The sequence below is a fragment of the Danio rerio genome, chromosome 11 (assembly GCF_049306965.1).
Source record: "Danio rerio strain Tuebingen ecotype United States chromosome 11, GRCz12tu, whole genome shotgun sequence".
NCBI classification, from domain to species: domain Eukaryota; kingdom Metazoa; phylum Chordata; class Actinopteri; order Cypriniformes; family Danionidae; genus Danio; species Danio rerio.
In genome coordinates, this window is record NC_133186.1 from 8,009,179 (window position 1) to 8,034,732 (window position 25,554).

The 25,554-nt window shown below is 37.5% G+C and overlaps 1 long non-coding RNA gene across 2 annotated transcripts in view; it reads left to right on the plus strand.

The window, feature by feature from the left end:
• The first annotated feature begins 17,992 nt into the window (after nucleotides 1–17,992).
• The window catches only part of LOC137496671 (uncharacterized), an 84,794-nt gene continuing 77,232 nt past the window's right edge, over nucleotides 17,993–25,554 (plus strand). For both annotated transcript variants that reach the window (XR_012386982.1, XR_012386983.1), the window contains exon 1: nucleotides 17,993–18,093. This is a non-coding gene — a long non-coding RNA (uncharacterized lncRNA). The remainder of the gene's footprint in view (nucleotides 18,094–25,554) is intronic.

The following is a 25,554-nucleotide window of genomic DNA, read 5'->3' on the forward strand; positions in this document are numbered from 1 at the left end:
GCTGTAAAATCAATTCCATCATTTGTTTTTCCCATGAAACCTAAACCATTCTTTCTCCAAGTTTGAGGCCCACAGGCGAAGAAGCTAAAATTAGAGCTTCACAAAAGACATGAAGGGCCATGTACATTTGCAGAAGGCCTCCTTAAATTTATTCTTGCACATCTGGAAAGACACATTCTTCAATGCTGCGTGTTCAAGATGTTTGGACACTCATACAAGTAGATTCCTCAGCTTGAGGAGATTCTCTGACATCAACTGGTCCGCACACTGTGGTAAAATTTGATTCGCAGTGGGAGTCGCCTCCCAGATGGTGCGAATTGCAATCGCTGTGTGAATTGGGGCGAAACTGCTGGGCTAAAGATGAAAGGACAGTATTGTAAGTAGCTGACAGGCCTTGTCGCTGAGATGGCTGCTCTAGTTTCACAAAGATGGCCTCTTTCGCTTCTTTCTCAAACCATCTGTCCTCCCTGTCCAAAATATTCTCATCACTGTCCTTTATTGAGTGATTCTTATCCTTTAGATGCTGGTACACGGCTGAGTCAGGGTTTGCCTGTTCTGTGTTAAATCATTGGCATGTAAAACAGTTGTGCCATTTTCAAAAATTGTAAATCAAGGGATCATCAATTTCATTGGACTGTGTTGCTTTTTGCATTTGTTCAGTGTGTGATCCTTTGGTGTACAAGCTTCTCTTCTGGTGTATTGCATTTGTCTCTGCTTAGTTTTACAGTTTTCCAAGTTTATTGTTTCAGTAAAATCCATGTTTTGGATGTCTGCAGAGTTTTACTGTTTTCTATTTCATTGAATTCAAAGCTGGTTACCACCCTTTTCTCCATTGTGAGGTCTTCAAACTTGTTCCTAGAGGGTCGGTGTACTGCAGATTTTAGTTCCAACCCTAATGAAACACACCTGAACAAGCTAATCAAGGTGTTACTAGGTATAATTGAAACATCCTGGCAGGTTTGTTGAGGCACGTTGGAGCTAAACCCTGCAGGGACACCGGCCCTCCAGGGAGGAGATTGGTGACCCCTGTTCTAGATGGTGCTCTAGCAGATGATGTGACCCAAAGAGCAATTATATAAAGTGTAAAACATGAAATGTAAAAAAAAACTCAACATACAAGTTTGTTGTGAATCTTTTAAATCAGTACCCAAGGCAAAATTGGAACTAAGCTAACAAAAACATTTTAGACCACAGTCTAAATATTAGTACACACTAGAGCTGCACAATTTATCGAAAAAAGATCGTAATCTCAATTCGGCCCACTAGACAGTTTTAATCTAGCATTTCTACGATTCTGCCAATCATATTTTCAAGCTCAGGAGAAAAGCAAAGGCCGCTGGACGAGTCTTTTCATTGTTTCACATACATTGCTCAGCGACATGGACACCTCCAAATGACATTAAAAGAGTCACATACTGCATTTAAAAGGTATAATTCACCTAAAAATGTCATTTTTGTCTTCATATAATGCTGTATTCGCGGCCGGGAAATAACATGTGACAACCTGATCTCAGGAGAAAACGTAAGTATTTTACATTTTAGCAGTTTAGTGGCTAATTCGTACGAATTCGTACGAGTTCAGTCGTAAGAAATTGTACGATTTTAAAAAGGAGGCCTGGCATCTAACCCAATCCCTAAACCCAACAGTCATTGGGGGATGAGCAAATCGTACTAAAATGTAAGAATTAGATCGTACAAATTTGTACGAATTAGCCACAAAATGAAAAAGTTACGAATTGCCGTGAGATTGTGTTGCATGTGACGAGAGCTGCTGACCGTGAGCTGTTGCCACAGAGAGAGCGGGCGCGCACCCTAATGATAGACGCGCACACAACTACTTTAGTGAACAGAACTTGCATAGGCTGTGAGTAAAAGGTAATAAAGTTGTAAATAATATTCAGTTTGTGGCACAGAGTGATCATCTGAGAGCCGCGCGCAAAGTATTAACAGCACTTAGCAGTGCCCTACTAAAAAAAAAAAAAAAAAAACAGCTTAAACCAGCCTAGGCTGGTTGGCTGGTTTTAGCTGGTTGACCAGCCTGATTTTAGAGGGGTTTTGGCCATATCCAGGCTGGTTTCCAGCCATTTCCAAGCTGGATTTTTCAGCAGGGTGAAAATAAAGCTGAAAGCGTGCACATCATTTAAATAATCATATCACATTTTAGAGTTATTATTACGACAAGCATTTAATGTTTTTCTTTCATAGCGAACACACAGTTGTGCATGAAAATAAATGTTTACAGTGTCAGTATAACTACTCTAGCCTCTTTAATGATGACTTTAGCAGTGAATAAAATGGTCTAATAATGTTGTCCATGACAGATTGTGAGCACATATCTCAAACATAATTTAAAATCAGAAATATTATAAATAGAAAAAAATTATTTATAGAAACCAGTAGACACACATATTATTACTGTTGTTTTACTGGTATCAGAGATATTGATACAGTATTGATCAGCACATCACTACCACTGGGCCACCGTGCCACCCCGCAATACAAATTTCTAATCAAACTTTTGCTATATTGCAAAACAAATTAATGTACAAAATGTCATCATTGAACATGATCTTTGCGTGATATTCGAATGAATTTTGGCATAAAAAAAAAATCTGTAATTTTGACCCATACAAAGGATTTTAAGTGTTGAAAGAAATGCATCCATGCAACTAACTGATTTTGTGGTCCAGGGTTACAAATATGCCATATATCAGTTCCCTGTTTGGCAGCTTTTGTATTGATGTGTCTGATTTAAACACATTTCTTTGTGTAACTTCATAGACAAGTTTTTCCTGAACATTTAATTATTTGCAAATGAGGCACAATGTAAAGAAGAGCAAAAAAATTTTTTAGTAACTTCATTACAACTTTATAACAACTTCAGATTGCCAGACAAGGGAGAAATACAAAATGAGCATTGTTAAGAGAATACATGGTCGGAAACCACATTAACCAAAGGTGTTCTGTCTTGCTCCTGGATTGTCAACTTCCTATAGAGTTTAGCTTCAATCTGCTCCAACACACCTGCTTCTCCTGAATACCTTGATTAGCTGGTTCAGCTGTGTTTAATTAGGGTTGCTGCTAAGCTCTGCAGGAAGGTGGCTTGCCAGGAGCAGTATTGGACACCCTTGATATAGACATGAAACGACTTCTCCAGGGCACTTATTTCTGACCCTGATTCCTGGAGTACTCCCAACACTCCGCATTGTGTGTTTCCCAAATCAAATACATAAGGTTCAACTCATCAGCTCATTAGTTGAGACTCCAAGCCATGAAACTGGTGTTTCAGATAATGGAGGCATGCGAAATGTGTCCTTGTTGAGATTCCTGCAGGATCATGGGTGGAAATAGTGACTCCAGGTTAAAGGTTTGCACTTATGTCAAGATTAGGGCCCCTTTGTGTGCCAATGGTGGCAATATCCAGATTTAAACAACAATGGATTGCATGCTTTTTGTGCAACTGAATATGTTGTTCTGCCTATTATGCTACCTAAACCACACAAAAAAGTAAAAAATAAATGTTAAATAAAAGCTACTAGATAATATAGAGGAGGATTTAGTAAGCAGGAAAAGGTATTAGATTTATTAGATGGTAGAAGATAGCATTATATGAGCAATGTTGGTTAAGATATTATAGCCTAATACTTTACTTATTAGACTAAATAGGCACGAGTAGCAGTGTGATATGGCAAGAATGTGTGTGTTATGCTGTGTTCACACCAGACGCGGAACGCACAGATAAATGACGCTATTGGCGCGTAAATAGCCGCGTGAACATTTGAGTTTACTCGCTTCATTCGCGTGTCAAACCCCGCTTCATTCACGCGTCAAACCCCGCTTCATTCGCGCGTCAAACCCCGCTTCATCTTCATCTTCTCTCTGCTCAACGACAGGCTGATGGCTGCCGACACACTGTATCTCCGAAGTTATAAATATAGTCACTGTCCTTATAAATAAACTGCATAGTAGAGGTGTGAACCTATACTGGTCTCACGGTTCGGTTCGGTTACGATTATCATGCCATCGATTCAATTCAATTCGATATCTCTGTGCATCACGGTGCATTAACAATGCTTTCCATACACAGTGTTATATTTTGGGGGGAGGCTATAACAAGCTGTCTGTATAAACACACAGACACACAGCACCACACTGTCTCTCATTCACACACATACACAAACATAGACAGCACCAAACAAACAAACACACACACACACACACACACACACACACACACACTTAAGCCCTCGCAATATGCGTTTAGCAGGGAAGCTCGCGATAAGTGGAGCAAAAAAAAAAAAAAAAAACGAAAAAAAAGAAGCACTTTTCCGACAGTCCCTTACTTAGAGCTCCGCTTACCGCAAGCTCTCCCGGCTAAACACATATTGCAAGGGCTTAAACGGAGCAGTGGTCATAATGTTGAGCAAAAAAAAGAAAAGAAAAGACAGCTGTGAAACATAACCAGCTTAGCCTTGTTGTAGGAAACACACTTTAGATCATTTTAGGGTAAGAGGTTTTTGAGTTATTTGCGCTATAACTGAATGTGTCAGGAATATCGAAAACAAAACCAACTTAACCGTGCTCATTTCTGGTGCCCCCCCTGGATGTTCAGCGCCTTTAGCATTTGCTTATATTGCCTATGCCACGGACCGGCCCTGAGTTGGCTCCTGAGTGTTGTAAAAACTCACGCTCACCTCCCTCGCTAAAGAGTGCATAGGAGATAATTGACGTCAGTACATAATAACCGGCAGGGCGGGAGCAAGCTGAACTGCCACTCTAGGCAAAGGCCGCCCTCAACCCCAATGTGAAAACAAAAGTGACCGGTTATGAAAATGAAGTGAGGTGTCGCGGACCTCTATTCTGCCGCCCTATGCGTGGATATAACTGAGGACGCGCGGGTGCTGAGAGAGGGAGGGAGGTGTCGCCGATGCTGCCCTCTCTATTCTGCCGCCCTATGCGCGAAATAACTGAGGACACGCAGGTGTCGCGGACCTAATCTGCCACCCTACGCGGATTTATCTGAGGACATGCGGGTGCTGATGGAGGAGTCGCTGCCCTCTCTATTCTGTCGCCTATGCGCGAATATATCTGAGGACGCTGGTGGTGAGGGAGGTGTCGCGGACATAACCGAGGACGCGGGTGGTAAGGGGGGTGTTGCAGACGCCGCCCTCTCTATATTGCCGCCCTAGGCGGCCGCCTAGGTCGCCTCTATGGACGCGCCGGCCCTGATAACCGGTTATAATTATTACTGAACCGATACTGAATTGTCCACGTCTGCATCGCGGTGCACCGAAAAAACAATAATATTTTTGACACCCCTACTGCATAGTTGCAATCTAAACAACTCTCTAAACACTCCCACCCAAAAAAAAAGCCTGAAATGTACATTATTTTGTCATTATTTTGTCATAACAGCTGCAATATTTGTAATATTAATTATAAGAACCAATATGAATGTTGTAAATATTTTGCCCTGGTATCCCTGGCAAACTACTTATGCTCTTTGCCTGTTCATGTGTTCAGTCTTAAAACTACTTTTAAAGTACTTGACAACCAAATGAGCAAAACCAGGCTACATGACCATGCCTGCACACATGCATACAGTGATTCTACACCTACTACTAGCTTGGGATGATCATTTTGGTGGATTCATGTGTATAGGGTTAATTTTGTAAAACAAAACAAATGTCAAGGATAACACATTTCTTGTAGGGTTTCTTCTAAACAATGTTATGTGTTTCATCTGTGCCAGAAAGTTGGAGCAAAATGAACTTTTGTTGTCTGAGACAATGACCCAGAACAATGACCCTGACAATCTTCACATACAGGCATGCACTATTCAGTATAGTACACACCAGGTTACAGCAGACACTCTGGGATGTTCAATGCAAGGTGTTCATGGGTTGCAGGCAGTAGTGAGTTCAGAATATGGACTGCAGCAGAGGTCACAAATACTGTCCTGAATTGATTCTGCAGGATCTCAAAGATGAACAAATGACCCCATTTGCTATTCAATTTGTAGCACCCGTCAATCTCAAAATGTATGGAGTGAAGACAATATACTTTAATAAAATGTGAGGGCAAACGAACATAAACCTACAGCTATGTAAACATTCACTAGGGTGAATTCACACAGACTGTTTCCAAAGCTTAATTAAATACATGTGGTGCTTTTAGTTTTTGAAGTTGGGGTCTCAAAGTATCCTATGTGCTGCAGTCTGTGTGAATTCAGTGACAGGCTGGTATTACATACAGAATGCACAATGCGGCAAAAAATCTGACAAATCAAACTACTCAAATTTGATATAGTGTTGTTAATGGTAACAATTATTTTAAAGAAAAAAACACTTTAAGGTTTCTTTGTGCAATTGTAATGATGTCAAGATTTCATGATTTAGCAAAATAACTAATTTCAATACATTGTAAAATAAAATCCTTAAAATTGATGGTAAAAAAAAGAAAAACAAAAAACGGTCAGCTCTGTGGTACGTTTCTGAAAATCATCGTTAGCCAGCTAAGGTTGCAAGTTTCGTCATTGCAGACGTCGTTCCAACTAACAATCGCAAACTTGTACTCCTGCAACTACACCTCTAGAGCTATAATTAGAAGCATAGTTCCCCTTCGGGAAGGGAATCCAATCATCTGAAAGAGTATATAAACAGGCCAATGAAATGCCAATAAGTTGGCAGCATCAGAATGTACAGCTGTCGCTACTTGCAATCAATTTTAAATAAAATCGCAGCGCGTGCCGAGCTGATTCAATCCTTTCGCTTCAGATCCTTTCACAAAGCTTTTGATAGAGTTGATGATGGTTTTTCTCTGTTGTTGCTGTTGCTGTTACTACACAGAGAGAGAGAGAATGAGAAAGCGGGCTGCTTCTCCTGGTCCAGAGTGTGTGATACGTGGCGCCATATGGTGGAGATGGGGTTCTCCCTTGCCTCACATTCTTTGGGTCCGGTCCTCCAGAGCGGTATGTATTGTTGCGAATTTCCTAAAAGAGCAAAACAGTCATGCAGGGCGTGTTTTTCAGGACGTCGCTCCAACTGTGCGTTTCTGGATGCGGTGGTTTCCTGTCCTTGGATGATGGGCACAAGCACTGTGTTTTATGTCTGGGGGTCCAGCATGTTAATTTGGTGCTCGCGGGCAGTGCATGCCATCACTGCGGTGGAATGTCTGTTGCGTTGTTAATATTGCGACTTGTTCTTGCAAAAGTGCCCTTACGGGATCATTTGATTATGCACAGAAACAGGATGCTTCGGCACCTCGACCTATTGGGGCTTCAGGTCAACCAAGAAAAGAGCACGTGCGCCCACGTGCAGAGCATCTCTTTTTTCGGGTTGGAGCTGGACTCGATCATCATGTCGCCACGCCTCCCCTGAGAGCCCACCTTGCTGATGTTAACCTGTCTGAGAGAGTTTGAAAGAGAAACTGTGGTCCCACTGATATTGTTTCAGAGGCTCCTGGAGCATATGGCATGTGCAGCCACTGTCTCGCTGCTCGGGTGGTCCAAATAAGACCCCTTCAGCATTGGCTTCACAATCGGGTCCCAAGATGCGCATAGCACGTGAGCGTGCACTGGGTGACTATCACTCCGCTGTGTCGCTGCGCCCTCAGCCTCTAGGTGGACCCTGCACTTCTACAGGCCTTTGTGTCTCTAGAACAAGTGTCTAGGCATGTCATCGTTTTGACGGATGCTTCCAGTTGTCATGGGGGGCCATGTGGTGCAGGCATGTAGCTGTGGGTCCGTGGTAGGAATCTGGTTGGCATTTTAATCGCCTGGAGCTGTTGGCAGAGTTTTCACGCTGCGCTGTTTTTTTTTACCGGTGCTAGAGGAGAAACGCGTACTTGTTAGGATGGACAGCACAGCAGCATGGCCGTACATCAACCACATGGAAGGTATCCGCTTTCGCCGCATGTCTCAGCTCGCTTGCCGTCTCCCCCGGAGTCACACATGGTGGAATCATTGCAGTGCAATTGATTCACATTTATCCTGAGATCCCAGCCCACTTAGGTGCCCTAGGTTCCTACAGCATTCTTTTTAGACTACGTAGTGAACCTGCAAGCGCTGTCTACGGAGGAGGCAGATCCAGCCCCTTTATTGCTGTGTCCTGTTCACGCTTTGCATAATATACAGACTGTATGCAGAGCTTTTAAATCCTCTGAGCAGCTCTTTATCTATTACGGCGATCAGCAGAAGGGAAGTGCCATATCCAAACAGAGGTTGGAACACACCCACTGAACAGTGGATGCCATCGCCCTTGCTTATCTGAGACAGGGCGAGCTGTGTCTCCCAGGAGTAAGAGCGCACTTCACTCGGATCCTTTTGGGCATCAGCATGCGGCGCCTCTCTAACAGACATTATAGAGCTGCATGCTGGGCGACACCTAATACATTGCAACATTTTTTAATCTTAAGGGGAGCCGATTTCCTTACCCATGCTGGGAAACCCCTGTGACTGAGAAAATTTGGCTAGGTGTTGTAAAATGCTTGCTTCGTCTCTCTCTAACACAGAGATACGTGCATTTTCTTGCTTTGTCAGGTGAGTTTCCCACTTGGCGAACCCTGGAGAGAATCTGACTCAGCGAAGGAGTCCATACATTGTTGCCATGCCCATTGGTCAGCCCGAGTTCTGGGTATAGGTGCCCGCTATGTGCGATCCCCACTGGCGATCCCATATGCTTACTCAGCCACGATGCAGCCCCTTCTCCCAGGTGGATTTGTGTCCTCCCTCCCCGCTAACCATCTCTTTTCATATGTGTACCCCCTTCTTGCCACAAGGGGAGTAGGTTGCCTCCGCAGCGTCCTCCAAATCGGGACTGCACATTCCCCCCTCCCCCAACCTCCCCCCCAAAAAAAGAACGGTTGCAATAGCAAACATGTCGTGTTGTGCGTTAGGATGCCAAAAACTTACATTTTACCATACACCCCACTGCTTTTAATGCCAACTGCAGACATTGTTTCGCTAACAGCGATGGATCATAAGAGCTGAATGGAGTAATGACCTAATTAAAAAGGCTGGACTCTGCAATTCTCATTTCATATCAGGTAAGTTCACATTACTTGTTGCCGTACAGGTGCAGTTCACTGTCAGAATGCAGTTGTTTTGTTAGTTGATTACCCAGGCCTTGTACAGTTCCGTCTTCTTTCCTTGTCTTTGGCTAGGTTTTTAGCACTACATAGTTTTAAATCTGGTGATAATGGAACAATATTTCTTGCACATGACCACACAGAACTAAATTGTCAGCATTCAAAGACTTGTAGGCCTTTAACTTCTCTCTTGTAAAATCACTTGGAGTTTCAATGAGATAGTTGTATATTTTGGGCTGGATGCTTGGCCATTTCATTTTATCCAATATCCATTGGAAGGGTGCTATCGCAAATGAACCTGTCAGATGAAAGCCGCTCCCTTTAACGCAAATATATATATATATATATATATATATATATATATATATATATATATATATATATATATATATATATATATATATATTAGGGATGTAACGGTATTGTAAATACCGTCATACCGCAATATTAATTTTTTTTCGATATTACCGTAGTCGCATGACTCTGTAAAACTATAGGTCTTCTGAGAAAATTTGCTCAGGCGAATGAAGCGAACGGGAGGTACCGGTAACTACAATTCCCATCAGCCCAGGCTTGGCCATAATCCCTTGCGGTCTGTTGTCGCTACAGATCCAGTAATGCGGAAATGGAGTGTGCTGCTAGAAGCGGGGATCAAAAAGATCTGGAAAACCCTAAAGCTGGTGTTGTCGCCGCGCGCGTACTGAATAGTGGTGTTGTCGCGTGCGTACTGGAAAGCGCGGACGGAGGGTATGTCACGTCGCGGGGGCACTTTTGATCATTTTGGAAGGGAACTTTCTATCCAAGACTAAAAAGGGCATGTGCACTGCACAGGTTGAGCACTGTGTGTGCACGTGCCTGCAAGTTGGGGAATACGACTAATCAGTCATGGGGACTGCAGAAACACAGCACACTGTTCAGATTGATGCAGACATGAGACCTCTATCTCACTCATGGTTTGCCCTCTCAAGTGGGGGAAAGACAATGCACAACGTTCCCCATTGCTAACAACCTGGGCCAAGTCATATCTCTCTTGTCCCAGAAACCTCAGTCCCAAATGAGAGGGTTTTTTTCTGTTGCAGGGGACATTGTAAATGCCCAGAGATACCAGCTTTTACCAGATTATATTTATATGATAATTTTCCTTTAAACCCATCTCTATCTAAGTGAGTGAGTGATTAAATGTTGAATGTGATGAGTTTTCAACACTACTAAATTGAAACTTAATTTTTTTACATGGTTTAAAATTTTTTTGTTATTAAAATTGAAGTTCCTGTTTCAAAGCTTACAGATAGATGGCTAATTTGTATGTCAGTGACACTTTTGGCACTTTTTTGGAGTATTTTCATAAGTTTTGTTTTTTCCTGTAAATGATTCAATAAATACCGTACCGTGACATTCATACCGAGGTATTACCGTACCGTGAAATTCTGATACCGTTACATCCCTAATATATATATATATATATATATATATATATATATATATATATATATATATATATATATATAGATAGATAGATATAGATATATATGTATATAAAATATATGTCATAACTTATCTCTAATACAACAACAAACTCTGTACCGCATCAGATGTCATGCCCTCACTGTAAATGCTAGCGCTCTTGTTTTTTTTTTTCTGCAACCTGAATGTTTACAAACCGGTAAGTTGTCAATATGTTCGTAATAATTATGAAGTTCTTTCTGATTTCAAATTTGCCTTCATCTACTTTTTTTGAATGCAGTAGAGGTGATGAATGGGTGATTGTTGGATGTTCTGGGGTGAGCAGGCTAAGCTGGTCCATCTCCAGCTCTGGGCATATCTGCACTCCTGCAGGCTGAACCCAGCTGCACAGCTAGCTTCTAATGTGGACTCATTAGCACTAGCGCTAAGTGGCCCTCTCAAATTAGAGCTCAATTTCATTTGCTCTTCCATAGTGTCCCATTTGTGCCATTCTAGAGCAACAATGCCAAACGCTCAGTGGTGAATCTTGTCTCTTGAATTTACTGTTAATGTGTGAGCCAGTCTATCAGCAAGAACATGAAATGTGCATTTGTTAACCAGATCATGATGAAAGGTTGTCGGTAGTTGTCAGTGAAATGTGAATGGCTCTTTGATTTTCAGATGAAATTTGTGATCTTTTCACAGTGAATTGGTGCTTTTTTTTCTTTTTTGGTGTGTGTGAATGCACAGTCTAATGCTATCCCTGGATGCCTACAAGAACATTCAGTCTATTCCTAAAATTCTGTCTGAAATTAGCTTTCAGACATGGTGCCAAGAACTCTCCAAGAACTCCCAAATGTCTTTCAAATAGCCTTTTCAAATGTTGAAAAAAGTTTGTTGAATAGCCTTTCTGCTACAAATGGCAGCTATTAAAGGCCGTCCATATCAAGCTGTGGGTGCACAGCCTTTGCTTGTGCGCTTTATTCTTGTCAAACCAAATTTGCTGACCTGCAATTCACGGGGATGCAGCTTTTCAAATGTCTCCTACAATGCCATCGTGGATGAGGAAGAAAGCATTAAAATGTTTCATCAAATTAATTTTAGACGTTTCAGAATTCATTTAGGCTTTCGTTTCAATTTAAATTTCATTGTTAAAATCCAAATCTGACACTGGAAAACAGAAACAAGAGAGCTCTGTCAAAAATAAAGCAGCAGGCATCAGCACAAAAGTTCAAGCGTTCCTCTAGAAATTCAGTTGTTTTTAAACCCAGTATGAATGATGTCTTCATAAATCCACTCAGAAACTCTCTGTTATGGACTTTGTTTGTGTGTGTGTGTGTGTGTATGTGTGTGGCTCACTCACGCAGCTTGCGCATTTCTTTTTTTTTTTTTTTTTAGCATTCTTCAATAACAGTGTCAATAATAATTAATCTGGATGTTGTTCATTCATTTATTTATTCATTCATTCATTCATTCATTCGTTTATTTATTTATTTTTTGTTTGTTTGTTTATGTACCGGTGTATTTATGTGTGCATTTATTTATTTGTTTGTTAGCTTTTGTATTTATTTTATTTATTTTATTTTTTATTTGTTTTATTTATTTATTTATTTATTTATTTAATTATTTATTTATTTATTTACCTGTCTATCTATATGTGCCTTTATTTATTTATTTGTTTGTTTGTGTGTTTGTCTGCTTTTTTATTTATTTATTTAGCTTTGTATGCTTTTATTTGTTTATTTATTTGTTTGCTTATGTATGTTTTTTTTTATTTAGAGGTATATATGTATTTGTGCATGCACATACTGTATGTATTTTTTTCATATAATTAGTTTCCTGTGTATTTATGTATGCATTTATTTATGTTTTTGTTTGCTTTATTTATGTTTATTTATTTACCTTTTTATTTATTTTTATTTATTTATTTATCTGTATTTATGTATGCATTTATTTATTTATTTATTTATTTATTTATTTATTTATTAGTGTTTGTGTTTGCTTTGATATGGTTTATTTATTTATTTATTTTCCTTTGTATTTATGTATGCATTTATGTATTTGTTTGTTTGTTTGTTTGTTTTTGTATAATTTTAATTAATTAATTAATTGATTAATTAATTAATGTTTTTATTTATTTAGCTTTGCATGCTTTTATTTACTTGTTTGATTGCTTTTATATTTATTTGTTTGTTTATTTATTTACCTTTGCATTTATTTGTTTATTTGTTTGTTTTCTTTTGTATGTTTTCATTTATTTATTTTTTTTTTTATTTAGAGGCATGTCTGTATTTATGCATGCACACACTGTATTTATTTACCTGTGTATTTATGTATGCATTTATGTATGTGTTTGTTTGCTTTTGTATTTATTTACTGCTGTATTAATGTTTGTTTGTTTGTTTGCTTGCTTTTGTGTGTTTTTATTTATGTATTTATTTATTTAGAGGTATGTATGTATCTGTGCATGCACATACAGTACTGTAAGTACATATTTATTTATTTACCTGTGTATTTACGCATGTGTTTATTTAACAGTGTATTTATCTATGCATTTCTTTATGTGTTTGTTTGCTTGCTTTTGTATTTACTTATTTATTTTAAATTTTATTTATTTATGCATGATGTACAATGCATTTTATTATTTGTTTGCACTGTATGCTCTTAATCTTAGTCTTAATCATCATCTTCAAGTTTTTGTTGATTAATGTAACAATTTTCCCCCTGCAGTATCAACATTGTCTTTATTTACAAGGGATCATTCATCTTCACAGCATCAGTTGATCTCTTTATCATTTTGTTTCACTGACACAAATATTAACACTACCGTCTCATAAGGACAATAGCGGAGATCTCTGCCTGCCAGACAGCGGCCTACATGTGGAGCTGCTTTATAAAGACACAATAATCATGGGATTTGATTGCCTGTCCCTCAACCTCAATAATTGATGACTCCAATATTTACCCCATTACCTGTGTGTTGTAAACATTCATTACGGTAGTGTGTTTGAGAGAGGTGTGTGGCAGCGAGCACAAGGGAGCCTGGCCTGAGGGGAACTCCTGTCAGTTTGACTAATGACAGAAATGAAAAAATATCTCCTAATTACTTTAGAAAAAGGTACAGTACTGCGCTCCTTATCTGTGCAATATGCATTTTAAAACTTTGTGCAGGTTTATTACATTTAGCTCTTTCCATCGTGGCACTGACATTAGAGACGGAGCAAGTTCTCAAATTTCAAATCAAATTTGAACTCTCTCCATGAAAGGCTAATCCCATTTACGACATTATTGTATTTCTATTGACATTAGCAATTTTTGGGGGGTAATATGTAAATAGCAGTCACAATATTAAAGCAAAAACTGCATCTTTCAGGATTTTGTATATTCATCAATTTTAGTAGGCTTATGGATAAACTTTATATCTTTTTTAATTAAGAGGTCTTTAGAATTGCGTACAAAGACAGCATGTTCAGCTATAAGCTGAGCATCTCTGCAAACTGATAGGAAATAATCATAACAATTTTTATTTAGCACTATTGCTAAATAACAGATAATTGGTCATCTTTGGAACAAAATGTCCCACCGCAAATTAGTAGACAGAAAATAGAAGATGTTAAACTTTCTGCACCACCTTAAACTTCAGATCCTGTAAACATTTCACTGATTCAAAATAATCTACAGTGCTTCGAAATCCAAGATCAGTAAGAGCTAGATACAATTATACATAGTTCTAAAACAGCTGTGTATGTTAGACCCAATTCCAACAAAATTACAATAACATGAATTAGTACATTCTGAAAGAAAAGAAATACATCAAAAATGTGTGTGTGTATCGGGGGGGACAAATTATTGGGTGTATCTAAGCTCTTTGGGTGTATCTGTCTCTCTTTCAGTGAACATGTGACCTTGCTCACTATGAAACCTGTGCCTTTTCACTCTGTTAAAGTTTCAATAACAGAGTGTGTGTCACACAATGCAACATAATGGATACTTTTTTTATACAGTATACACAGTGATCTGAAAATGTCCACTGCAGAGTATGCAAACCCATCAGAGTGTGACAAATCATGCAGTGCACTGCAGTAAACGAATGCTAGGGTACTCACAGTATCACATGCATCACACACTCTGTACACCAAATGTTATGCTATTAAATTTAACAACTATTAAATGCCAGTGGTGTAAAGTAACTAATAACAAATTCTCAAGTAACTGTATTGAGTAGATTTTCTCAGAAATTGTAATTTACTAAGTAGTTTTAAAAATGTGTACTTTTACTTTTCCTTGAGTACAACTTTCCTTTAACCTGCAGTCACTACTTTATTTTTTCTTGTTCATGGGAATTAGAAAAATCAGTCCTGTGATTCCTGTCCAATCAAATCACACATAGAAGGTAAATTGCATCATAATGAACTACTTCAAGACATGTGCACTTTAGCATTGCAGCAAACTCTGGAAGCATTAAAAGTGTCCAAGTAGATGTTCAAAATTTTTAAACGCATTAGCCCAGAGACTGTTTAGATCAGGGATGCCCAAACACAGTCCCGGAGGGCTGATGTCCTGCAGATTTTAGCTCCAACTTGCCTCAACACACCTGCACGAATGTTTCTAAAGCCTAGTATGAGCTTGACTAGCTAGCCCAGGTGCATCTAATTGGGATTGGAACTAAACTTTGCAGTACACCGGCCCTCCAGGGCCGAGTATGGGCACCCCTGGTTTAGATGCATATCACTGATGAGAAGATGATGGATATTTACTGTATGATGACCGAAATGGCCTTATACACCCAGCAGGCACAAGACGTCAACATGCCGCCAGATGGAAATTGTACCCTAACGTCGTGGAGATGCTACATTTAGCTTGGAAATAAAAATCAAGTTTACATCAGAGCTCAACGTCAGCCCGATGTCAATGTCCAACGTCCAACATAAAACCAACCAAATATCAACGTCTAATGATGTTTAAGCTTGATGTTGTTTCGACGTTACCACTATGACATCTATCAGACGTTGAATTTTGGTTGCCATAACTGATGAATAAATGTCAGTATTTGACGTCAATAGGATGTTGGTTTAAGATGTTGGATCGACATTGGATTTTGGTCACTTTCTAACAACCTAAAATCAATCAAATATCAACGTCATTTGATGTCATTATTGGACATCAAAATAACGGTGTCCTTAGACGCTGACTAGACATTGAATTTTGGTCACCTGACATCACAATCTAAATCTAACCTAACATTAACGTCTAATGACATTGTGGGCCTGCTGGGCAATAACTAAATGCACTACAGAATGTTACTTTTACACACACATCAACAAATTACATTTAAATGCATTAACTTTTAACAGCCTAATACTCACTACTCATGAGTACTTTTAAAAGGGCTTCTTTTGACTCCTACTTTGAGTAATATTTACAACAGATACTTTTCCTCCACTCACACTACATTTTGAGGGAAGTAATGGTACTTTTACTTAAGTATGCTTTTTTCAGTACTCTTTATACCACTGTTAAATGCACAATAGAACATGTGTACATGTGTACATTAAAATCTGAATAAGGCAATAATACGATTAAAGTGTTTACATGAGCTGCTTTTTGATTGTTCATGATCTCGTTTTACATCTTATTGTACATAGATCAATATGTAAGTAAGTAATAGGTATGTAAGTAAGTAAGTTCGGGTTGTAAGTTTGTGTGCTTCATTTTTTATTTTTCAAATTAACGGCAGTTTGGCAGTCTCACTTTCATTCAGGAACATTTCATGCATGTACCCCATGACAAACTGAGGTATTAGATGCATGTATGAAGTAAGGACTGGTTTGCACAGACCATCTGCAGTGCAAGGATAAAGAATGAGCCTCCTCCATTCGGCATCTTTACTTTCTCTTGACTTTACTTTTACTCTGTTCTTTACTTCTTTACTTTTATAGATAAGGAAATGGTGTTGTATGCACTCCACTGAAGACATCCATTAGCCTACATGTTTAATTTTGTTTGTTAAGTGCAAAGATTTGTTTCAAACTATTTGTAAATTCAGTTCTACTTTCCAGCAAATAATAAATGAAAAATAATAAAGAAGTATGGTCAAAAGACTGAGTGAAAAACCCGACAGGTGAACAAATCTAAATTAGTTTTTTATAAAAGCAAATAGAAATATGGACATATTAAATAATACTACAAATAAAAATAACATGATACAAGTTTAAATTGTAATGAATAAAAAGAAGAAAGCCCCCTAAGATGAAGAAGTCATGGTAGTGTTTTTTATTATATTTATGAATAAATCTAAATTTTTGCAACATTTTAATCCTCTGTTTTGTTTTCATATGTAAATATATTTGTGTATTGCTGTACATCCTGTATTTATAAAGCAATGTGTAAGCATTTGGACCTGCATAGCCGCACAACTAACGCACTTTGCGCTGGAATTAAGACCAGCTTTTAGTTGGTCAATGGTGTTTTCTATTTCAATTTTTCAAAATAGCAACGCACAAACAATGCTCCTTAACACACCTCCTTTTTAGACCAGCACAAGCATGAGTCCAGAAAGTGGCACAAACAAATTTGCTATTAAAACAGGCTATTTAGCGCAAAACGTGAAAATTACAGTTGCGCTGGTCTGAAAATAACAACAAATCGCGCCAAACGTGTTGCCATTTTTTTTTTTGCACCGGGTGTATGATAGGGCCCTTTAATTTTACAACATGTTGCAAAAAATCTTAAATCAGCAATTATGTAACAAAAAAAAAAAAACATGCAAATTCAAAGAACTGGTTTTGGGTTAATGAGTTAATTTTAGGTTAATTTTGACTTGGGTTAATAAAGCATGCTTTGTAAAAAGAATTCTTGATAATTTATTAAAAGAATTGCAACATTCTTTAAACTGTTACTGGTTTTTTTATCTTAATGCTAGCTAATTTAAATGTTATGATTTAAAGTTATAATTTTAAGTGTGTGAATTAATCTTAGCGCAGCCACCAAATCTCATACAAATGTTGTTAATTACTACGAATTATGAAATGTCTCATTCATTTGGTTTCAGAACACAAGAGGCTAAAAGCTGATTGTAAATTCTACAACGTCTACTTAGTAAAGGCCTGAAGTACTGCAGAGTATTGTTACTCTCCTAACAACACAAGAAAAGTTGATGCATCTTTTCTGTTGTTGAGCTTTAGAGCGATTCCATGTGATTAGTGCAATCAAACCCCCCGATGTCTTTTGCGCATTGAGTTTGCGGCAAGAAATATTATGGGATATTTGTGTTTTATAGAAGGAGACCGTTTATCACGGCCATTTTTCATGCTGTCAAGTTAATTACCAGAGAACGGAATACGATTACACACACACATACACAAACACATACACACACTCCTTTGTGCACAGAGGAATACTAACACACCCTCTCACACACACACTCACACAAATACACCTAATCCCACCCCCATGGACAGCCAAACTAAATTGTTAGCCTGGAGCAGCAAACTTGCCTCTGTCACTTTTAGACGCAGCTGAATATCTGTCCATCCTGCTTGGAATAACAATCACTATTACAAGGTCAGAGCAGTTTTAATGTATTTATTTCATTTCTCAGGGGTTCTTTGAGAGGCGGAAATGAATCATGGCTCTATTCAGGGGTGGATGCCGGTTATCCGTTCTAAGGTTACATCACATCTATGTTTGCTAAAGGATTAGAGCTGCCGTATAGGTTCCCAGGGCTTCATCATACAGTAGTTAATGACTGCAGAAAACAACATTTAACCCTTGGATGAAATGAACAGCTGATAAGGATCAGGGAAACAGTCCGAGTAAAAGCTGCAGTGTGTGCAGCTACATGTTGATGTATATATTAATTAACAAAAAAAGGCTTGTGAAGTGCTGTTCATCTGTGTGAAAATCATTTGTATTTTGGTAGTGTCTTGCCAGTGTGCTGCCGTACTGTTGCTTTTTCTTTTTTTTAAACACATGCCATGTGGTTGCTATGGAGGTTTTGAGCATTTTCTTATTGGCCTAAGTAAAAAAAGGGGGAAAAGACCACCGCCAATGCTTCATTACATTGCTTTCTCTGTGTAAGGCCCAATGTTATCAGTTTTTATTTTTTATATTAAATCAGTTAATCATTTTGATGGTTCCGGAAAAGTAACAGCACATCTCACCAAGCTGCACAAGATGCATGATTTGTGTTATGTTTTGTTCATATAAGCAGTGTTGGGGAAAGATACTTTTAAAAGTAATGCATTACAATATTGATTCACTAGTTAGTGGCGCAGTAGATAGCACAATTGCCTCACAGCAAGAAGGTTGCTGGTTCGAGCCTCTGTTGGGTCAGTTGACATTTCTTTTGAGTTTGCATGTTCTGCCCACGTTTGCATGGGTTTCCTCCGGGTGCTCCGAATTCCTCCACAACTCCAAAAACGTGGTACAGGTGAATTGGGTAAGTTAAATTGTCCGTAGTGTATGTGTGTAAATGAGTGTGGATGGATGTTTTCCAGTGATGTGTTGCAGCTGGAAGGGCATCCGCTGCATAAAACATATGCTGGATAAGTTGGCGGTTCATTACGCTGTGGTGACCCCAGATTAATAAAGGGACTAAGCCGAAAAGAAAATGATTTACCATCCACAATATTGATTGACTATTTACATAGTAGCTGCGTTATTTAGATACTTTTTTATAGTAGGTAACGCGTTACATTACTCTTGAGTTATTTTGCGTTATTTTTTATCACATGGCTAAGGCTTAATCTCCTTCAGAACTTGTTTTTTTTTTTAAATAAATTTTAATAGAGGAGTTCTGCAATTAAACTTCATTAATTTTCTTTTCGGTTTAGTCCCATTAATCAGATGGTCTCCACAGTGGAATTAACCGCCAACTTATCCAGCATATGTTTCACGCTGTGGATGCCCTTCCAGCCACAACCCAACACTGGGAAACATCCATACACTCTTGCATTCACACACATACACTACGATGCTTGTGCACCCACAGTTTTGCTGCTTTCAAGAGATCTCCAGATCAGCAGCTGTTGCCGCTTTCGCTTTTACCATTCTTTGACCAGATTATTTCTGGGCTTAACATTAAGGCCCAATCCCTATTCTACTCAGCCCTTACCCCTACCCCTCGGTTTGCGTGTTCACATGAAGGGGTAGGGGTGTCCCAATTCTCTTTAGCTTGAAGGCATAGGGCTAAGGGAAAGGGTATACCCCTACGAGCAGAGATTTTTCAGCAAAGTCTAATGGCTGGGAATTACCTTATTATAGTGTCTGCTATAATTTTAATGTTGTTTTTGTGTGTTTACATAGATGAATATGGCCACGGTGTAAATGCGCAGTATAGTTACGATCTTATTGCCACATTATATCATTATGATAACATGATATTTGCCTTCAGTGATATCCTGAAGATAAATACCAAAAATAATGCAACTGGAATAACTACAGCAGCCGCGATTGTCTGATCTCATATGAAGCAAGAGATCGCGATGACAGATGATGATGTGTGCAGGTGTTGTAGTGGTGTCCCAATTTTTAGGGGTAAATTTTGAAGCCCTTCCCCTTCACCATCGGTTTTAAGGGCCATGTCCAAAACATGGACCACCATGTTTTAAGGGCCAAAAATAGAATTGGGATTAGGCCTAACTGTGTGCATGTGATCAACCTTTCACTATCGCACACAGAATGTTTTTCACCTGCTTTCTTTTGCATGCAGTTATTTTTGTTGATATGGTTTAATTATCATCTTTTAGAATAACATGGCTTTGATAGGTGATTAACTCTCCATTTATAGTTACCTCATGGTCTGAGATCTTTAGTCTGGACAAACTACTGTGTATAGTTTTAGATAAATGAGAATATTTTTTGAGAAAATTTTAAATGAGAAAAAATTGTTTTATAAAGAACATTTTTTGTTGAATAAAAAGTGTATGTACACAGCTATATTTAGCTTGTTTTGACAAATTTTTTATCATTTGTGGCAAGGAAATAATTTGTTTAGTGTGACCAGAGAAAATAAATGGTAAATTCTTAGTGTCGAGCCCTAAAACATGTAAAATAAAATTGAGGTATGTAGACACATAATTTAAATCAAGTAATTTTACCATGCCAATGTCAAGGCAAATATATTTTTCAAACAACAAAATTGTGGCTAGTGAAAATGGCGAGTGACTAGTTACGTTGGACAACTACTAGCCACAGTGGCTGGTGATCAAAAAGTTAATGTCAAGCCTTGCCTACAGCCAATTTAGTTGATTTAATTCACCTATACCACATGTCCTTGGACTGTGGGGGAAACCGGAGTACCCGAACACGAACACGGTTAGAACATGCAAACTCCAAACAGAAATGCCAACTGACTCAGCCGGGTCTCGAACCAGCAACCATCTTGCTGTGAGGCAATTGTGCTAGCCACTGCTCCACCGTGACACCACACATACACATGAAATAAAAGCCCAGTACATGCCGTATACAGATTATTGAAAGTTTAAAGCAATATGTTTGCTATATTTCTATTATTTGTCTTAAGTAAAATCACTGTCCGTTATTGAGACAATCCTCTTTTCCTTTTCTCCGATGTGTTCAAAATAAAAAACACATTTTCTCATTGACTGTGTGATTCGTTGTAATCAATTTTAATTTAGCAATTTATTTTTTTTAAAAGCTAATTAATTAAAGTAAAAAGTGACTCACATATTATTAAATATTATTAAAAATCAATTAATATTAAAAGCTCAAATATTATAATTTTTTAAGTAATGTGTTACTTTACTTGTTACTTAGAAAAGTAATATTGTTACATAACTCAAGTTGCTTGTAATGCGTTACCCCCAACACTGCATATAAGACTGTAACAATGATGCTTAACTATGCAAACACAACTTCTCTTTTTCACAGAACGTCAAAAAAAGAGAATGCTGTCAGCTCAAAGTGTCAACGTACAGATTATAGACAAAAAAATCATCATATACTGCATCTAATCTGAAAAATGAAAAGCTGTCAGTCATCATGACTTAAATGAGCCAAACTAGCTCTACATTCTCTCCAGATGGTTTCGTTTTTGGGTTTTAATCTCATTCACGAGAGGGAGTAAAACAAGATGTGTGTGTTTTGCCACATAAAAATGAGAGAGAACATGGAGTGTTTTTGATCACATGAAGTTACAGATAGAGACAGAGCTTTATATAATAACGGCTCAGAGCATGAGAGACTCTCAGTCTCCCAGGAAGGAACATACAGTGTTCTTATTGGAAAGCAGGGATTTTTCTATGTGTGTGCATGTGTGTGTGTGTTTGTCAAGACTCAGATATGAGGCGGGATATGACTTAACTAACGCTGTCGGTCCATTCAGAGAGGCTCAGCTGATTTTGGCAGCTTTGCTGTTGTTTCTTGGTTGCTTCTGTCAAGGAAGGAAATGAAAAGACAACTCTTGCCATTCCTAATTAAAAAATCTAGTTGCACCTGCACTGAAGCAGCTTGGAATTCTACATGCTGGTGTGCTCTTAAGTACTAACAAGTGTTAATGGTGTTTTGAAAATTATTGAATTTGGAATATTACTCCAATGATCAGATGTCATTCATTCATTTTCCTTCAGCTTAGTCTTTTTTTATTTATCAGGGGTTACCACAGCGAATCAACCACCAAATTATTCAGCGTAAAGCTGGGTGATATTGCAAAAAAAAAAAAAATTATATATATATATATATATATATATATATATATATATATATATATATATATATATATATATATATATCAAGATATCGATAATTATTGAATTTCTTTTAACAATACATTCAGGAATATTAAGTTTTTTTTTTTTTTTTTTTTTTGACCACCTTTTTTAATTTACCAACATTCCTAAGGCAAATAGTTTTAATAGTCAAAAACAAAACATATTATAAATATTAGATTTCTTAAAAAGTGTGCAATGGTCAACATCTGTAAGGTGTCAATAATAATGATACAGTAAACCTTAAACTCTCTAAACAAAACTAATTATGATAATCAGATCTGAGCTTTCAAGCAAAGAGCTTAGAATGACCAAGAGGCGACACTCTAGTGTATGTTGAAAAACAGCCACTAGAGGGCGCGGCGGCCATTTTGGAATGAAAACTCCAATAGAACAACAGCATATTATAAGTCTGTAAGATAAACTATTACAAGTGCAGATGATTGTGATAATAAGTGTTGTATTGTCGTCTTTCAGGTTGTATCTTAGCTTTAATGTGCTTTTTGAATAAATAAATAAAAAACAAAGCAGCTGCTTGCCATCGTGACAGTAATGAGATCCAATGGACAACCGACTGCTTTTACTCCAAAATGGCGGAATCCGGGGCTGTTTCTGGGCGCTGCTTTTTCAATAGCACATTCTATTGAGTGTTGTCTCTTGGTCGTTCTAAGCTCTTTGTTTCAAGTAAGAACTAACCATCATTATTCAAATACAAACAACAACATTACACATTGTGAAGTTGAAAGACTACATTACCCCTATGCTAAAACATATTTCAGATGTGGTGCTGGCTGGGATGCACAAGGAAAGAAACCAAAAAGCCACTCTGGTAACATCCTTTTCATCCATCCTTTTCATCCATCCATCCATCCATCTATCTGCTTTTTTTATTTACAATCTCCTCACTGCTGCTATATGGCACACATTTTCACGTGTGTTGTTATTCTGACCTGAGGTGACAAGTGCAAGCACGTTATTTGTCTGCTGTTATTACTGAAATGTGTATATTACAAACAAAATGTAAAGCAGATTGGGTAGTTCTAGCATTCAGGGCATTCAGAAAAGTTCAGATGTTTTTCAACTAGGTGTACCTGGAAAATGTGTGCACGTTACGCATGCCCCGCTTGCACACCATGTGCACGTCGCTCCCGTGTCCATGTTGTGCGCTCAGCAGCCACGCTTTAATAAAAATATAGACTTCATACCAATACAACATACTGCACTTTTTTAAAGAGATATTTACAATAGTGTTAGGTCAAAAAATACCAGGCCTAAGTCAGCATATCTTTTACGCAGTGGATGACCTTCCAGCCATCCAACCTAGCACTGGGAAACACCTATAGACTCTAACATTCACACTTACACACTACTAGAAAACCCACACCAACACGGGAAGAACATGCAAACTACGAACAAAACTGCCAACTGACCCAGTCGAGACCACTGAGCCACCGTCCCAATCGTGATCAAATGCCAAATCATATAATAATGATAGTAATAATGATTATGATAATAAATATATTAATAATAGCAATAATTATGTTCATATTTTTGTCAATGATGTTATAAAACAGTCATTACGCATTTGTTAAATAGAGATTCAGTACATATAACATAAATACATAATTTGTTACATCTCGATAGTAAGCACAGAAACCTATTCAATACAGCAGTAGTATTACAAAACAACAAAATAAAACAGACTAATACATAAATCATGTACAGAATGTACATATCATAATATAAACAGAACGGTACATCAAAATGTAAAACACTATTTCAAATCATCTATTCATTTGTTTGTTCATTCCTCATACATTCATACACGTATGCAATTATGTGAATCAATATGTACTGACAAAATGCATTCATTATGACCCCAGTACCAAATCATCAGTCATCACACAAAAACACAGCTTAGGGTTTATTTGATTTAGGAAAGACCTTGACATTTATTTTACATTCAGACATGAAGACCAATTATATTCTGTGGTCACACTATTAGACATCATATAAATAGCCACACCAGCATAGTCATACATAATTCAAGAGTTTCCCAGTTTGCGACAACACTAACCTTCACTTGGGTTAATTAAGTATCTGTTTCAAATTCATGTTCTGTTGCTGTATAGGTGACATTTTCCCAATCCTAAAGAAAAGGAAAAAATGCAATATTGTTCGTTCACTTGGAGCTAAATGTCGTCTGAAGGAAATAATAAAATCTACCATTGTTGTTTTATCAGTTTTAAAAAAAAGAAACGTTGAAGCTAAAAGGCCAGAAGCACCATGATTTAGATGAATCGTTGCCTCTATAGCATTCTCTGTCAATTACTGGCAGCATATCCTTCTTATTTGTACATCATTATTTGATAAAGTCTATAATGTTTTAAACAAATGTCTGTGGTTATTGTTGAGTGGAATTAATTCTAGATAAAAGGAATACTGTTTAGGAATCTATCTGTCTAGTTATCGAATTATCTATGTATATGCTTATTTATATTTATTTTATTCTCGTTTTGTTTGGTATTTATGTTTGGACATTTATTTATTTATTTATTTATTTATTTATTTATTTATTTATTTATTTATTTATTTATTTATTTATGTCAATGCACTTTAGAGACACATTGTTTAAAATAAATGTACAAGTTAACATACAATTCACAGAATCTAATAAAATATTAAATTAATTGAAAATACACCTTATATTTAAAAAGATATTTTAAAAAGATGTTTAACTCAAAATAATTTAACACTTTAAGTTGGACTATGTTACACTGTGTATGATTTCTATATATATTCAGTTCGCAAATGTATTTGCAATAAAATTTGTGTCATAAAAGCGTACGTGGTGAATATTTGTGTGGTAAAATACAGTAGAATTAAATAGCAACTCACTTGAATTATCTGATGTTCGGGTTGGTGTATAGCAGGAATTATTCACCTGCTTTCTTTAACTTTAACATCTGTGTGAATAGGACTTAATGTGTCACAGTATTATCGCAGTATAATGAGTGTATTCATTGAATCATTTGCTTGTTTTTGCATGAAGCTTGCTCAACATTTACTTGTAAAACTGGGAATGGTTTTTGTCATTTCAGTTCTCAGCATCCATAAAATGCATTAGGATTTAATTTATTAATTGTTAAAGATTTCAGTGTCAGCATATTCAATCATGTATTTATTAAAAACCTTTGGTTTGGTTCTTATAAGTTATAGCACACATCACTCAGTGAGAGAAAATAAAACAGCTTGTAAACAATGACATTGAATTGACTTTCACTTAGGCAGTATA